Genomic DNA, 12,515 nt, shown 5'->3' on the forward strand with positions numbered 1-12,515 from the left:
CTCTAAATGTTACATCTAAATTTTAAATCTGACTCTAAATGTTAAATTTAAATGTTATAGCTAAATGTTAAATATGAATATAATATAAAATACAAATGTTAAATCTAAATGTCAGATACAAATGTTAAAGCTAAATGTTCAATCTTAATGCTAATTTTAAAACTAAATGTTGAAGCAAAATGTAAATATAAATATAAAAACACACGTTAAATCAAAATGTTGAATCTAAATATGAATATTAAATATATATCTGAATGTTAAATCTAAATGTTAAACCTAAATATCAAGAATAAATCTAAATGTTAAATCTAAATGTTACATCTAAATGTTAAATCTAAACATTAAATCCAGATATTGAATTTTAAACATTAAATATGAAAATTAAATCTAAAGGTTGAATATAATTGGTACATCTAAATGTTAAATATAGATGTTAAACATGATTGTTCAATATAAACGTTAAACCTAAATGTAAATGGTAAAGCTAAATATAAATGCTAAACACAAATGTTGAATCTAAATGTTAAATGTAAATCTATATGTGAAATAAAAATGTTAGACATACATTTTGACTCTAAATCTATGTTGGAGCCATGTAAAAATATATTACAAATGCCCCTTTTTTTTTTGGTTTTGGGCGGTGACGCAATCAATGCAGGCTGTCTCCTTGATAATCAAGCTGACACAGGTGCGAAAGCTGCACACACGAGACGCCAGCAGAAACTGTTTTTAACCGCTCGGCACCGCACACTATTGAACCTTAATTGTGAATGAAAAGAAAATAGAAAGCGTTTAAGTGACGCTGTTTTGGTTTTGTTTATGGATTTGGGTTTGAGCCAACAGTTTGATGCATGCATGAATTTGTTTGTTTACTTTCACATATCATACACTCGCAACACACATATTTCATTAGTTCATTAGCTCATTCAAACACTCACCCACTACAAACTGACCATCTTCAAGCAAAACGACAACAAGTAAGTAATACCACAGCGTGTTGACGATTCCATCCCGAGGCGTCCTTAAGGCTTATATTTGTTTGAAAGCCGTGCCAACAATCTAAATGTTAAATAAAATTTTTAAATCTGAATCTAAATGTTATATCTGAATGTTAAATCCAAATCTAAATGTTGAATATAAACAATGTAAAATACAAATGGTAAATACAAATGTTACATTTAAATACAAATGTTGAATCTAATAGTTAAATATACACATTAAATATAATAAATGGGTTGTACTTGTATAGCGCTTTTCTGCCTTCAAGGTACTCAAAGCGCTTTGACACTACTTCCACATTTACCCATTCACACACACATTCACACACTGATGGAGGGAGCTGCCATGCAAGGCGCTAACCAGCACCCATCAGGAGCAAGGGTGAAGTGTCTTGCTCAGGACACAACGGACATGACGAGGTTGGAACTAGGTGGGGATTGAACCAGGGACCCTCGGGCCGCGCACGGCCATTCTTCCACTGCGCCACGCCGTCCCTATAAATGTCAAATATAAATCCAAATGCTAAGGCTAAAAATAAATATAAATATAAATATTAAATCTAAATCTGAGTGTGAAATCTAAATGTTGAAAAAAAAAAAATAATTACATTTTAATATTTATTTAAATGTTAAAGCTAATTGTTAAATTTAAATTAAATGTTAAATCTAAATGTTAATGTTAAAAGTTGACGTAGTAGCAAATATAAACTGTCCGTGTTTCCCCTTTTGTAATTTTGATTAGTGCAATTGTAAGTTATTTAGTATATTGAATAGTTTCAAATAAACAAGATTAAAGACAAATGAATACAATACATAACTACAGAAGTAAAACAAAACTGACAGAAACATTGTGTAATAAATGCAGAATTTCATCATGTATTCCCGTTTTAGCAAACAGGAAGTCCCATTATTGATCAGATTGCTGCATCGTGTGACTTTATTATAACTGAAATGTCAACATTAATGATGCAGGGTGCAGCGTTGTGATCAATCTTTCCCCAAAAAAGCCCCCCAAAACACATTTCCTACTAGATTTTAGTAGAGAGTGTGTTATTTTTATTTTTCCCAGAGCTGTCACGCAAGATAAACATGAGAAAGCTCAAAGCAATCTCAGAGAGTTTGGCTGAAGGCGGATAACATTCCTGCGAGCGTCTGGGGCCTCGGCCTCGGCCTCATGGGGTCTTCTTTGCTGAGACTATCATTAGGTTCTTCTTACAGCCAGCAACAACTTGGCTCTGTGGGAATTTAATTAAAAATAAAAAAAATCAGCCATTGTTTTTATTTTTGTGGTAAAACACAATCCATTCCTCCAATTTTGTTTAAAAGTCTTTTTTTTTTTCATTAATCGGTTCCGAGGTCAAACTGTTGCCTTTAAAGTTAAAGTTAAAAAGTTAAAGTACCAATGATTGTCACACACACACTAGGTGTGGCGAGATTATTCTCTGCATTTGACCCATCACCCTTGATCACCCCCTGGGAGGTGAGGGGAGTAGTGGGCAGCAGCGGTGGCCGCGCCCGGGAATCATTTTGGTGATTTAACCCCCAATTCCAACCCTTGATGCTGAGTGCCAAGCAGGGAGGTAATGGGTCCCATTTTTATAGTCTTTGGTATGACTCGGCCGGGGTTTGAACTCACAACCTACCGATCTCGGGGCGGACACTCTAACCACTAGGCCACTATAAACCTTTTCACCTGCACTGGCAAGAGGGCTGCACAGTTGATCGATTTTTAATCATAATCTGAATAATGAATTATGATGAATCATTAAATGAGACGTTCCTCTTTATCAAGCCTTCAAACTAGGCTCCTCCTTCCAACAAGAGCGCTCGCCACTCCAGTTTTGCATAGTTTTCATCTCCACACAGTCCCTCCTGGAATTTGCAACGGCAGAAATTCAACCAATCCTCGCAAATTATGCGCAACCTCGCAAGAGGGTTGTACGGTATACAGGTACTAGTATAGTATTGCGGTAATAATTAATAACACTGAAACACCTTCAGGAATAGGTTCTTTAAGACATGGCTAGCGAGCTAGCAGCTAACGTCCATTTGCAGTCGGCAGTGTTTTAGCTACTTCTAAATCACTAATCCTCACCTCCATGGTGACAAATGAAGTACGTTTCTAACAAGTATTATTATCACTGCAGGACAAGGAATAGCTAAACATGCTTCACTACACACCCTAGGAAGATACAATAGCTCACCGGCGTCACAATGTAAACAAATGCCATGGGTGTAATGATATCAAGTATAAGAGCGTATCTAGTCGATACTACTATGATTACACCGATATTTTTTATCGCCACAAAAATTTGTTTTCCTTTTTTTTAAATTCCAATTATGTTTAGAAACTCAGTAAATACGTCCCTGGACACATGAGGACTTTGAATATGACTAATGTATGATCCTGTAACTACTTGGTATCGGATCGATACCTAAATTTGTGGTATCACTCAAAACTAATGTAAAGTATCAAACAACAGAAGAATAAATGATTATTACATTTTAACAGAAGTGTAGATAGAACATGTTGAAACAGAAAATAAGCAGATATTAACAGTAAATGAACAAGTAGATTAATAATCAATTTTTACAGCTTGTCCCTGAAGATGTTGACAAAATAATAGAATGATAAATGGATGTATATAGTGTAATGCATAGTGTATATGGGAATGTTCTAATCTTAGAGAGGAGGCGCATACATACCTTTTATTTTTTAAACTCACATGTAAGCAAATGCACCACAGCGTCAATTCCAATCCTTCAACTATTGCTATGTCTTCGGAATTTTTGAATTATTGAATTTGAATTGAATTTGAATTTTTTAATTATTGCTATTTCTTTGGAATCAAAAAATGTATATTCATATGTTACATATAGCCTAGTATTTGCGCACTAATGACAAGTGACGCACCAAAAATCCGGCCATCAAAAGAAGACTTTGCTCACTGAAACCGGGTGTTGTGATGAAATATCCACTTCTGCTTGGCGACTGCGTCTTTTTGGCGCTTACGAGTGACGTAACTCGCCCAAAGATGACGAAAAAGTTACATTGAGGTCTCATTGCCATTCATACTGAAGTCACATTTGAAAATATCAGATTCCAATCAGATTCTGACAATCTCCTGTGAACATTTATAAAATCACTAATTGATTATAGCTATTGAAAAAAAAGCCTCAAAACATTGCAACGTAAGTGTCAAACCCTGCGTCGTGTAAGACAACGCAGATGAATGAGGTGGCAGCGTGAAGTAAAAAGGGTATTTATTGGTCAAACAAAACAAAAAGTGAGAGCAACAGGGAAGTGCACTGAACGGAAAGACTGAAAGAAACAAAATTAAATTCTGGAACACACCAAAAACACTTACAAGTAATGTGGAGCAGACGGCGTCCACAAAGTACATGCGTACTTGAGCTCAGCATGGAAAGAATTGTCTATAGCAGAGGTGTCAAACTCAAGGCCCGGAGGCCAAATCTGTCCCGCCACATTATTTTATGTGGCCTGCGAAAGCCTAGAAATAATATGCGTTAAGATGATTAATCTTTTCTTACTAAATATATTTATTTCCCTTTTGACATTAAAAATAATGTACTGCATGCAATTGCAAATCTTTTCAAATTCAATATTATCAAAATATTATCATTTATTCAAAAAATATTTTTGGTTAAAATTAAAATAAATACTGTACTTAAATATCTGCTTGACTTATGATTTCAAAACAAAACAAAAAGTCAAATTGTAGACTGTAAAATTGACAATAGATTTTACTTTGGTACTGTTTTTTTCCATATACAGTAAGACACTAAAACATAAAAAACTAACAAAAAAAATTGAAACAAGCTAGCAGCTCTGTTGCAAGAATTTTACCGCTAAAAACAGTGGTATTATTTCTCCATTCCATTCCATTTTTGTATATGCTGTAAAAAAACCCACTGCTTTTACTGTCACCAGTCAATGTCCCGACAAACCAACGGTGTCGCAAGCTCAACTTAAATAGCGCTAATTACCAGCAGAAAACAGGTGAGGGGGAAAGTGCTGGAAGGCAGGTGTAAAACTGCTGCAGAAAAGGGAAAAACAGGAAGTGGAAAATCACAAAATAAGAGCGCGAGACATGAACTAAAACTACACTCAGAAAAATACCAAGAAACTCAAAATAAGGCAGTAAGCTGCGACTTTTCGAAAAAGCTGCCGTGGGATTCTGTCATTTCGTGTAAAATATGAATCCTCTCCCGCTCATTCTGACTTCTCATTAACATAAATATTGATGGCATTTCCAGTCATGACAGTTTGATGCCTCCCCTCCTCACGTCCACCCGCCACACATTCCATCCGGCGCGCAACGAGGAGCTAATTTACTCCGAGCATCAGTTCCTGGAGTTAAAAGCCGTGGGACAGACGAGCCGTTCCTAATATTAGGTTTCCATTAGTGGGGATGCCAGAGCGCTGGAGTCACTCGGAGCCTGCTGTCTTTGGACGCGAACCAGGATTCCAATCTCTGAGCCGCATAATCAGCTGGCGCCGCGAGCCACGTAAATGCAGCCTTTACTTGCCGAAGGCCGCGACGTAACACGAGTACTAGACTACGACGCGGGCGTTGCAGTGGACGTTTTGACAGTAACAGGAAGGAGGAACTAACAAACATCAAGTGCTTGTTTCTGATGTGTTGTAGCGCACATGTGGGGACTTCTTACTGGCGAGCACTCTGAAGCCCCCATATGGTGCTAGGGACCACTACCATCATACCACTACTGTCATCTGAAGCCCCCATATGGTGCTGGGGACCACTACCATGATACTACTACTGTCATCTGAAGCCCCCATATGGTGCTAGGGACCACTACCATCATGCCACTACTGTCATCTGAAGCCCCCATATGGTCCTAGGGACCACTACCATCATGCCACTACTGTCATCTGAAGCCCCCATATGGTGCTAGGGACCATTACCATCATACCACTACTGTCATCTGAAGCCCCTCTATGGTGCTAGGGACCACTACCATCATACTACTACTGTCATCTGAAGCCCCCATATGGTGCTAGGGACCATTACCATCATACCACTACTGCCATCTGATGCCCCCATTTGGTGCTAGGGACCACTACCATCATACTACTACTGTCATCTGATAACCCCATATGGTGCTAGGGACCATTACCATCATACCACTACTGTCATTTGAAGCCCCTATATGGTGCTAGGGACCACTACCATCATACTACTACTGTCATCTGAAGCCCCCATATGGTGCTAGGGACCATTACCATCATACCACTACTGCCATCTGATGCCCCCATTTGGTGCTAGGGACCACTACCATCATACTACTACTGTCATCTGATAACCCCATATGGTGCTAGGGACCATTACCATCATACCACTACTGTCATCTGAAGCCCCTATATGGTGCTAGGGACCACTACCATCATACTACTACTGTCATCTGAAGCCCCCATATGGTGCTAGGGACCATTACCATCATACCACTACTGCCATCTGATGCCCCCATTTGGTGCTAGGGACCACTACCATCATACTACTACTGTCATCTGATAACCCCATATGGTGCTAGGGACCATTACCATCATACCACTACTGTCATCTGAAGCCCCTATATGGTGCTAGGGACCACTACCATCATACTACTACTGTCATCTGAAGCCCCCATATGGTGCTAGGGACCATTACCATCATACCACTACTGCCATCTGATGCCCCCATTTGGTGCTAGGGACCACTACCATCATACTACTACTGTCATCTGATAACCCCATATAGTGCTAGGGACCATTACCATCATACCACTACTGTCATCTGAAGCCCCTATATGGTGCTAGGGACCACTACCATCATACTACTACTGTCATCTGAAGCCCCCATATGGTGCTAGGGACCATTACCATCATACCACTACTGCCATCTGATGCCCCCATTTGGTGCTAGGGACCACTACCATCATACTACTACTGTCATCTGATAACCCCATATGGTGCTAGGGACCATTACCATCATACCACTACTGTCATCTGAAGCCCCTATATGGTGCTAGGGACCACTACCATCATACTACTACTGTCATCTGAAGCCCCCATATGGTGCTCGGGACCATTACCATCATACCACTACTGCCATCTGATGCCCCCATTTGGTGCTAGGGACCACTACCATCATACTACTACTGTCATCTGATAACCCCATATGGTGCTAGGGATGTTTTTCACCAAGTGGCGCCTCAGAAAAAAAACGTGGCTTTCAAAGTAAAACCTTAATGACCAACATTAAAAAAACAAAACAGTAGTGCTGTAGGCCTAAATATTCATAAACATTTAACAGGTATATTTAATATTTTTGGTAACTGTAACATTACGCATAGTTTGAACAGCAACAATGTGTTTGAAGGTATAGGAAAATAAAACACTGTACTTTAATCAAGTGATTAAAGTGAGGTGAGCCCACAATTTGAGAATCACTTTCATAGGAAATAGCAGAAATATAAAAGTGTTTCCGTCATGAAAAAATGAACCGTACAGTACAAGGAATGTTCGAAGTCAGTGTTTCTTAACCAGGATGTGTTTTTCAGCTGTGCTCTGAATGGGCTACAACGGTACTCAGTTGTAATATACTTTTCCACCACTTGTGGCAGTAATGACAATATCAAACAAACAGGAGTCTGGAGCTAAAGTCATAGAGAAGTGTCTTAAGCGCAAAAATGATGACTAAGATGTATTTTCATTTGGACATTAATTTGGTTTAGTTTATTCAAAATATATTGTATATGTATACATATATATATATATATATATATATATATATATATATATATATATATATATGTATATATGTATGTATATATATATATCTATACAGTATATATATATATATATATATATATTTATTTATAAATATACTATATATACACTGTAATAAATACATATATATGTATATACCAGTGACGTGCAGTCACTAGAGGCAGGTGAGGGGCCTCACCTGCCATCATGGAAAGAAAAAAAATGTAAAAAGAAAAAAATATATATTAAATTGTTAAATATATCCAGTGATTATAATTTAAAGTTATTTTCCATTTAACTTCACCAGTTTTAGATTATTTTTATTCAAAATCGCTGAATTTTCACATTTGCCGTTCAAATACTGAGAAGAGACGGTGCGGTGATCAGCAGCCAGTCGAGGCACGTCACTCAGTGCCTCAACATGGATTGTGGACTCGGCTAACTGCTGGCCTGCTGTGCAGTGAGACTGTATTGCTATATGAACTATATTATACATTTCCATAGTTTAGTTAGCTGAGGTATACAATGTACAGTGTATTTTGTCAACAACTGTATGTGTGTAACGTATTTCTTGTGCTGAGCGATCATAAAACGGCTGCAAAAGACGCACTAACTGAGGCTCGCCTCCTGCACCCCCGCTGTAGAATGCACGGCAACCCCTGACGGGAGTGTTATATCAACTAAAGCCCACACTTAAACTTTCCACGTGCAAGATTGAATCTATTTAAAAAAGTTATTTCATAAGAAGCCAAAAAGTGCAAAAATAATAATGTTCGTGTTGGAGGAGTTGTGAATGACTGCTGGGCCACAACATTAGGTACACCTGCAGACTGCAGGTGTACCTCATTCACAACTCCTGCAACACGAACATTATTGTTTTTGCACTTTTTGGCTTCTTATTAAATAACTTTTGTAACCTATTTTTATGGGCTTTCCTCTTTGTGATGTTAAGTTCCTGTTATGCGCTGTTATACAGTATATGCCTTGAGCTCTTATTTTGAAGGCGCTAAGAGCGGAATTTTGACACGTTGGAGTGGAGCGGAAGTTTTTGAAAGAACGTAAATAAAGTGGTCCTCGTGTAAACTGGAGCCTCCGTGTTTGTTGTTTTGTAGTTTCATACAGTATAGGCGACATTTATAAACCCTCGGTTACACTTTTTTAAATAGATTCAATCTTGCACGTGGAAAGTTGAAGTGAGGGCTTTAGTTGATATAACACTCCCGTCATTAATCCAGCACAACAGCGGCGCATTTATAAGTAAAGGTAAGACCATAATAACGTTTTTTTTATTAAATGTGCTTTTTTGTGTGCTACAGTTTGTATGTGTAAAGTTTAAGTTAAGTTAAAGTACCAATGATTGTCACACACACACTAGGTGTGGTGAAATGTGTCCTCTGCATTTGACCCATCCCCTTGTTCACCCCCGGGAGGTGAGGGCAGCAGTGGGGAGCAGTGGGCAGCAGCGGCGCCGCGCCCGGGAATCGTTTTTGGTGATTTAACCCCCCAATTCCAACCCTTGATGCTGAGTGCCAAGCAGGGAAGAATGCTGGTATGAGCTTTTAAACATAACCCGTTAACTGCTGCCAATCAAATGGTGAATAAGATACTCTTTAGGGTTCATATGTTTGTAAATCTGACTGTGATGAAGTCAGTGCCTCACCAGCCATCAACCTCACCGCACGTCACTGGTATATACACATACATGTGTATATATATATATATATATATATATATGTATATATATGTATGTATATGTGTATATATGTATATATATATATATATATGTATATGTGTATATATATATATATATATGTATATATATATGTATATGTGTATATATATGTATATGTATATGTATATATATATATATATATATATACATATGCATATGTGTATATATATATGTATATGTGTGTATATATATGTATATATGTATATGTATATGTATATATATATATATATATATATATATATATATATATATATATATATATATACATATGCATATGTGTATATATATATGTATATGTGTGTATATATATATATATATATACACATTATATATACATATACATATATACTTATATATATATATATATATATATATAAGTATATATGTATATATACTGTGTGTGTATATATATATATATATATATATATATATATATATATATATATATACACACATATACATATATATATATATACGCATATGTATATATATATATATATATATATATATATATATATACATATACATGTGTGTATATATATATATATATATATATATATATATATATACACACACATGTATATGTATATATATATTTATACAGTATGTATATATATTTATATACGTATATATGTGTGTGTGTGTGTGTGTGTGTGTGTATATATATATATATATATATATATATATATATATATACAGGTAAAAGCCAGTAAATTAGAATATTTTGAAAAACTTGATTTATTTCAGTAATTGCATTCAAAAGGTGTAACTTGTACATTATATTTATTCATTGCACACAGACTGATGAATTCAAATGTTTATTTCATTTAATTTTGATGATTTGAAGTGGCAACAAATGAAATCCAAAATTCCGTGTGTCACAAAATTAGAATATTACTTAAGGCTAATACAAAAAAGGGATTTTTAGAAATGTTGGCCAACTGAAAAGTATGAAAATGAAAAATATGAGCATGTACAATACTCAATACTTGGTTGGAGCTCCTTTTGCCTCAATTACTGCGTTAATGCGGCGTGGCATGGAGTCGATGAGTTTCTGGCACTGCTCAGGTGTTATGAGAGCCCAGGTTGCTCTGATAGTGGCCTTCAACTCTTCTGCGTTTTTGGGTCTGGCATTCTGCATCTTCCTTTTCACAATACCCCACAGATTTTCTATGGGGCTAAGGTCAGGGGAGTTGGCGGGCCAATTTAGAACAGAAATACCATGGTCCGTAAACCAGGCACGGGTAGATTTTGCGCTGTGTGCAGGCGCCAAGTCCTGTTGGAACTTGAAATCTCCATCTCCATAGAGCAGGTCAGCAGCAGGAAGCATGAAGTGCTCTAAAACTTGCTGGTAGACGGCTGCGTTGACCCTGGATCTCAGGAAACGGAGTGGGCCGACACCAGCAGATGACATGGCACCCCAAACCATCACCCAACCATGCAAATTTTGCATTTCCTTTGGAAATCGAGGTCCCAGAGTCTGGAGGAAGACAGGAGAGGCACAGGATCCACATTGCCTGAAGTCTAGTGTAAAGTTTCCACCATCAGTGATGGTTTGGGGTGCCATGTCATCTGCTGGTGTCGGTCCACTCTGTTTCCTGAGATCCAGGGTCAACGCAGCCGTCTACCAGCAAGTTTTAGAGCACTTCATGCTTCCTGCTGCTGACCTGCTCTATGGAGATGGAGATTTCAAGTTCCAACAGGACTTGGCGCCTGCACACAGCGCAAAATCTACCCGTGCCTGGTTTACGGACCATGGTATTTCTGTTCTAAATTGGCCCGCCAACTCCCCTGACCTTAGCCCCATAGAAAATCTGTGGGGTATTGTGAAAAGGAAGATGCAGAATGCCAGACCCAAAAACGCAGAAGAGTTGAAGGCCACTATCAGAGCAACCTGGGCTCTCATAACACCTGAGCAGTGCCAGAAACTCATCGACTCCATGCCACGCCGCATTAACGCAGTAATTGAGGCAAAAGGAGCTCCAACCAAGTATTGAGTATTGTACATGCTCATATTTTTCATTTTCATACTTTTCAGTTGGCCAACATTTCTAAAAATCCCTTTTTTGTATTAGCCTTAAGTAATATTCTAATTTTGTGATACACGGAATTTTGGATTATCATTTGTTGCCACTTCAAATCATCAAAATTAAATGAAATAAACATTTGAATGCATCAGTCTGTGTGCAATGAATAAATACAATGTACAAGTTACACCTTTTGAATGCAATTACTGAAATAAATCAAGTTTTTCAAAATATTCTAATTTACTGGCTTTTACCTGTGTGTGTGTGTGTGTATATATATATATATATATATATATATATATATATATATATATATATTCAATTGCTTTATTCATTTTTGTTTTGAGGGTTAAAGTGTTTGCTCTGAGTGAATTTTGCTGATCAATATGAATGTATTATTTCTTACTGAGTTGATTTACTTTTATTTTTCAGTATCAAACGGATTGATGCACTTTGAATATTTTATGTTACATTGTTTTGAAAAGGTTTTATTGTGCTTATTGTGCCTAATTGTACATTGCAAGAATCGGTTTGAATCGGGAATCAATTCTGAAATGGACTGAGTTGTGATCTGCCCAAAGATTCCCACTTCTATCACTTCTCCTACATTTTACTTTTACTTGAGTCATATTAATTAGGGACGGCGTGGCGCAGTGGAATAGTGGCCGTGCGCAACCCAAGGGTCCCTGGTTCAATCCCCACCTAGTACCAACCTCGTCATGTCCGTTGTGTCCTGAGCAAGACACTTCACCCTTGCTCCTGATGGTTGCTGGTTAGCGCCTAGCATGGCAGCTCCCTCCATCAGTGTGTGAATGTGTGTGTAAATGGGTAAATGTGGAAGTAGTGTCAAAGCGCTTTGAGTACCTTGAAGGTAGAAAAGCGCTATACAAGTACAACCCATTTATCATTTATTTATCATTTAATTACTAACCCCAAAACCAATGAAGTTGGCACGTTGTGTAAATGGT

At 37.3% G+C, this 12,515-nt stretch overlaps 1 long non-coding RNA gene across 2 annotated transcripts in view; it reads left to right on the forward strand.

Annotated features, from left to right (window-relative positions):
• The first annotated feature begins 714 nt into the window (after nucleotides 1–714).
• The window catches only part of LOC133620623 (uncharacterized), a 133,635-nt gene continuing 121,834 nt past the window's right edge, over nucleotides 715–12,515 (forward strand). For both annotated transcript variants that reach the window (XR_009817542.1, XR_009817541.1), the window contains exon 1: nucleotides 715–977. This is a non-coding gene — a long non-coding RNA (uncharacterized lncRNA). The remainder of the gene's footprint in view (nucleotides 978–12,515) is intronic.

This window comes from Nerophis lumbriciformis, linkage group LG24, assembly GCF_033978685.3.
Source record: "Nerophis lumbriciformis linkage group LG24, RoL_Nlum_v2.1, whole genome shotgun sequence".
Taxonomy (NCBI): domain Eukaryota; kingdom Metazoa; phylum Chordata; class Actinopteri; order Syngnathiformes; family Syngnathidae; genus Nerophis; species Nerophis lumbriciformis.